This window comes from Carassius auratus, unplaced genomic scaffold (genome assembly GCF_003368295.1).
Source record: "Carassius auratus strain Wakin unplaced genomic scaffold, ASM336829v1 scaf_tig00017678, whole genome shotgun sequence".
Lineage (NCBI taxonomy): Eukaryota > Metazoa > Chordata > Actinopteri > Cypriniformes > Cyprinidae > Carassius > Carassius auratus.
Window position 1 is genome coordinate 17,501 of NW_020524804.1, and position 5,000 is coordinate 22,500.

The window sequence follows — 5,000 nt, forward strand, 5'->3', positions numbered from 1 at the left end:
CGGACCTGTGAGCCTTCATCTTGCGTTTGCTAGTTGCAGGAACATCTGAGGGCTAGTTGGAGTTGGGGTTTGTTTTTTTTTTTCTTTTATTGCTGAAGAGACCAAGTGGGCCAGAGTTCAAATCCCAGAACATTCTGATGCTTGCTGGTTAGTTGCTGTTCGCAGAGCCTCCTTGAATGTTTTCTACACTTCAAACAGATGTGCAGACACTGTAGATTCTCGCGTAGGGTGCGAGAGGTCCCGGGTTCAAATCCCGGACGAGCCCTCTTCTGTCTTTACAGCATCTTTTCTTGAGCAGTTTCAGTCTATTCTGCCATTCCTGGGCCAAACGTATGCCACATTCAATTAAGACTAAAGCTGCGTCTGCATGTTTTCATACCCACTTCTCGCTGCTCTTCTCAGTTTTCATCTGCAGTTTAAACTTTGACTTGACATTTTTCTAAATATTGGTTTAGGAATGCAAGCAGTGGAGATATGGCAAAAAATAGATTCTTGTATCGCTTCACGGCCCTGTGAGCCTTCGTCTTGCTTTTGCTAGTTGCAGGAGCATCTGAGGGCTTGTTGGAGTTGGGGTTTGTTTTTTTTTTCTTTTATTGCTGAACGGGACCAAGTGGGCCCGAGGTCAAATCCCAGACCGTTCTGATGCTTGCTGGTTAGTTGCTGTTCGCTGAGCCTCCTTGAGTGTTTTCTACACTTCAAACAGATGTGCAGACACTGTAGGTTCCATGGTGTAACGGTTAGCACTCTGGACTCTGAATCCAGCGATCCGAGTTCAAATCTCGGTGGAACCTTCAAGAGTCCAACATATGCTGCTGTCAATTAAGACTGAAGCTGCGTCTGCATGTTTTCATGCCCAGTTCTCGCTGCTCTTCTTAGTTCTTCATCTGCAGTTTAAACTTTGACTTGACATTTTTCTAATCATTGCTTTAGGAATGCAGCCCAAGCAGTGGAGATATGGCAAAAAATAGATTCTTGGATCGCTTCACGGACCTGTGAGCGTTCATCTTGCGTTTGCTAGTTGCAGGAGCATCTGAGGGCTAGTTGGAGTTGGGTTTTGTTTTTTTTTGTTTTATTGCTGAAGAGACCAAGTGGGCCCGAGTTCAAATCCCAGAACGTTCTGATGCTTGCTGGTTAGTTGCTGTTCGCAGAGCCTCCTTGAGTGTTTTGTACACTTCAAACAGATGTGCAGACACTGTAGGTTCCATGGTGTAACGGTTAGCACTCTGGACTCTGAATCCAGCGATCCGAGTTCAAATCTCGGTGGAACCTTCGAGAGTCTGTCTGGCAGTGCTTGGCAAGGAGGAGCTTGTGGTATGTCACAACTTTCTCTGTGGCAGTGTGTCTTAAAATGTATTGGTACAATGGCCTCCTAACAATCTAGAACTCACATAAAACTGAGCAGGAACTAAATTGACGAGACAGGTGTCACCTGACACTCTGTGAAGAAGCATTACAGACCTCAGAAAGCTTCTCATCGGAAAAGATTTGTGTGTCACTGCCACGATGTTGGTTTCTGCTGTTAAATTCAGCTCATGTGTTTTGTCGTTTGGTATTTTAATCAACATTATTCTACGAAGGCAGGCCAAGCTAGAGCTGTTACGTAAAAATTGAGTTTCTCAGAAATCTGGTCAGTGCATGAGTTCTATGTCTGCCCTTGTCAGCTACAGAGGCAGGATGTTGGAGCGACCGTAGCATCGAGCAGACTGAAGTACCTGGCGAAGTGACCTCCACTGAACAGCAATCTGTGGCTCGTTGGTCTAGGGGTATGATTCTCGCTTAGGGTGCGAGAGGTCCCGGGTTCAAATCCCGGACGAGCCCTCTTCTGTCTTTACAGCATCTTTTCTTGAGCAGTTTCAGTCTATTCTGCCATTCCTGGGCCAAACGTATGCCACTGTCAATTAACACTAAAGCTGCGTCTGCATGTTTTCATACCCACTTCTCGCTGCTCTTCTCAGTTTTCATCTGCAGTTTAAACTTTGACTTGACATTTTTCTAAATATTGGTTTAGGAATGCAAGCAGTGGAGATATGGCAAAAAATAGATTCTTGTATCGCTTCACGGCCCTGTGAGCCTTCGTCTTGCTTTTGCTAGTTGCAGGAGCATCTGAGGGCTTGTTGGAGTTGGGGTTTGTTTTTTTTTCTTTTATTGCTGAACGGGACCAAGTGGGCCCGAGGTTCAAATCCCAGACCGTTCTGATGCTTGCTGGTTAGTTGCTGTTCGCTGAGCCTCCTTGAGTGTTTTCTACACTTCAAACAGATGTGCAGACACTGTAGGTTCCATGGTGTAACGGTTAGCACTCTGGACTCTGAATCCAGCGATCCGAGTTCAAATCTCGGTGGAACCTTCAAGAGTCCAACATATGCTGCTGTCAATTAAGACTGAAGCTGCGTCTGCATGTTTTCATGCCCAGTTCTCGCTGCTCTTCTTAGTTCTTCATCTGCAGTTTAAACTTTGACTTGACATTTTTCTAATCATTGCTTTAGGAATGCAGCCCAAGCAGTGGAGATATGGCAAAAAATAGATTCTTGGATCGCTTCACGGACCTGTGAGCCTTCATCTTGCGTTTTTGCTAGTTGCAGGAGCATCTGAGGGCTAGTTGGAGTTGGGGTTTGTTTTTTTTTTTTTCTTTTATTGCTGAGAGACCAAGTGGGCCAGAGTTCAAATCCAGAACATTCTGATGTTGCTGGTTAGTTGCTGTTCGTGAGAGCTGCCTTGAAGTTTTCTACACTCAAACAGATCTGTGGCAGACACTGGTAGATTCTCGCTTAGGGTGCGAGAGGTCCGGGTTCAAATCCGGACGAGCCCTCTTCTGTCTTTACAGCATCTTTTCTTGAGCAGTTTCAGTCTATTCTGCCATTCCTGGGCCAAACGTATGCCACTGTCAATTAAGACTAAGCTGCGTCTGCATGTTTTCATACCCACTTCTCGCTGCTCTTCTTAGTTCTTCATCTGCAGTTTAAACTTTGACTTGACATTTTTCTAATCATTGGTTTAGGAATGCAGCCCAAGCAGTGGAGATATGGCAAAAAATAGATTCTTGGATCGCTTCACGGACCTGTGAGCCTTCATTTTGCGTTTGCTAGTTGCAGGAGCATCTGAGGGCTAGTTGGAGTTGGGGTTTTGTTTTTTTTTCTTTTATTGCTGAACGGGACCAAGTGGGCCCGAGTTCAAATCCCAGAACATTCTGATGCTTGCTGGTTAGTTGCTGTTCGCTGAGCCTCCTTGAGTGTTTTCTACACTTCAAACAGATGTGCAGACACTGTAGGTTCCATGGTGTAATGGTTAGCACTCTGGACTCTGAATCCAGCGATCCGAGTTCAAATCTCGGTGGAACCTTCGAGAGTCTGTCTGGCAGTGCTTGGCAAGGAGGAGCTTGGGGTATGTCACAACTTTCTCTGTGGCAGTGTGTCTTAAAATGTATTGGTACAATGGCCTCCTAACAATCTAGAACTCACATAAAACTGAGCAGGAACTAAATTGACAAGACAGGTGTCACCTGACACTCTGTGAAGAAGCATTACAGACCTCAGAAAGCTTCTCATCGGCAAGATTTGTGTGTCACTGCCACGATGTTGGTTTCTGCTGTTAAATTCAGCTCATGTGTTTTGTCGTTTGGTATTTTAATCAACATTATTCTACGAAGGCAGGCCAAGCTAGAGCTGGTACGTAAAAATTGAGTTTCTCAGAAATCTGGTCAGTGCATGAGTTCTATGTCTGCCCTTGTCAGCTACAGAGGCAGGATGTTGGAGCGACCGTAGCATCGAGCAGACTGAAGTACGTGGCGAAGTGACCTCCACTGAACAGCAATCTGTGGCTCGTTGGTCTAGGGGTATGATTCTCGCTTAGGGTGCGAGAGGTCCCGGGTTCAAATCCCGGACGAGCCCTCTTCTGTCTTTACAGCATCTTTTCTTGAGCAGTTTCAGTCTATTCTGCCATTCCTGGGCCAAACGTATGCCACTGTCAATTAACACTAAAGCTGCGTCTGCATGTTTTCATACCCACTTCTCGCTGCTCTTCTCAGTTTTCATCTGCAGTTTAAACTTTGACTTGACATTTTTCTAAATATTGGTTTAGGAATGCAAGCAGTGGAGATATGGCAAAAAATAGATTCTTGTATCGCTTCACGGCCCTGTGAGCCTTCGTCTTGCTTTTGCTAGTTGCAGGAGCATCTGAGGGCTTGTTGGAGTTGGGGTTTGTTTTTTTTTTCTTTTATTGCTGAACGGGACCAAGTGGGCCCGAGGTCAAATCCCAGACCGTTCTGATGCTTGCTGGTTAGTTGCTGTTCGCTGAGCCTCCTTGAGTGTTTTCTACACTTCAAACAGATGTGCAGACACTGTAGGTTCCATGGTGTAACGGTTAGCACTCTGGACTCTGAATCCAGCGATCCGAGTTCAAATCTCGGTGGAACCTTCAAGAGTCCAACATATGCTGCTGTCAATTAAGACTGAAGCTGCGTCTGCATGTTTTCATGCCCAGTTCTCGCTGCTCTTCTTAGTTCTTCATCTGCAGTTTAAACTTTGACTTGACATTTTTCTAATCATTGCTTTAGGAATGCAGCCCAAGCAGTGGAGATATGGCAAAAAATAGATTCTTGGATCGCTTCACGGACCTGTGAGCCTTCATCTTGCGTTTGCTAGTTGCAGGAGCATCTGAGGGCTAGTTGGAGTTGGGTTTTGTTTTTTTTTTCTTTTATTGCTGAAGAGACCAAGTGGGCCCGAGTTCAAATCCCAGAACGTTCTGATGCTTGCTGGTTAGTTGCTGTTCGCAGAGCCTCCTTGAGTGTTTTGTACACTTCAAACAGATGTGCAGACACTGTAGGTTCCATGGTGTAACGGTTAGCACTCTGGACTCTGAATCCAGCGATCCGAGTTCAAATCTCGGTGGAACCTTCGAGAGTCTGTCTGGCAGTGCTTGGCAAGGAGGAGCTTGTGGTATGTCACAACTTTCTCTGTGGCAGTGTGTCTTAAAATGTATTGGTACAATGGCCTCCTAACAATCTA

General features: G+C 45.6%; 8 non-coding genes across 8 annotated transcripts; all 8 read left to right on the forward strand.

Moving 5' to 3' along the window:
- The first annotated feature begins 719 nt into the window (after positions 1–719).
- Positions 720–791, forward strand: trnaq-cug (transfer RNA glutamine (anticodon CUG)). The gene has a single exon. It is a non-coding gene; the product is annotated as a tRNA-Gln (tRNA).
- A 406-nt stretch (positions 792–1,197) lies between these two features.
- On the forward strand, positions 1,198–1,269 carry trnaq-cug (transfer RNA glutamine (anticodon CUG)). Its single transcript has one exon. It is a non-coding gene; the product is annotated as a tRNA-Gln (tRNA).
- Positions 1,270–1,746: 477 nt separating this feature from the next.
- Positions 1,747–1,818, forward strand: trnap-agg (transfer RNA proline (anticodon AGG)). The gene has a single exon. It is a non-coding gene; the product is annotated as a tRNA-Pro (tRNA).
- A 454-nt stretch (positions 1,819–2,272) lies between these two features.
- On the forward strand, positions 2,273–2,344 carry trnaq-cug (transfer RNA glutamine (anticodon CUG)). Its single transcript has one exon. It is a non-coding gene; the product is annotated as a tRNA-Gln (tRNA).
- A 920-nt stretch (positions 2,345–3,264) lies between these two features.
- trnaq-cug (transfer RNA glutamine (anticodon CUG)) lies at positions 3,265–3,336 on the forward strand. The gene has a single exon. It is a non-coding gene; the product is annotated as a tRNA-Gln (tRNA).
- Positions 3,337–3,812: 476 nt separating this feature from the next.
- Positions 3,813–3,884, forward strand: trnap-agg (transfer RNA proline (anticodon AGG)). Its single transcript has one exon. It is a non-coding gene; the product is annotated as a tRNA-Pro (tRNA).
- A 454-nt stretch (positions 3,885–4,338) lies between these two features.
- trnaq-cug (transfer RNA glutamine (anticodon CUG)) lies at positions 4,339–4,410 on the forward strand. The gene has a single exon. It is a non-coding gene; the product is annotated as a tRNA-Gln (tRNA).
- A 407-nt stretch (positions 4,411–4,817) lies between these two features.
- trnaq-cug (transfer RNA glutamine (anticodon CUG)) lies at positions 4,818–4,889 on the forward strand. Its single transcript has one exon. It is a non-coding gene; the product is annotated as a tRNA-Gln (tRNA).
- The last annotated feature ends 111 nt before the right edge of the window (positions 4,890–5,000 follow it).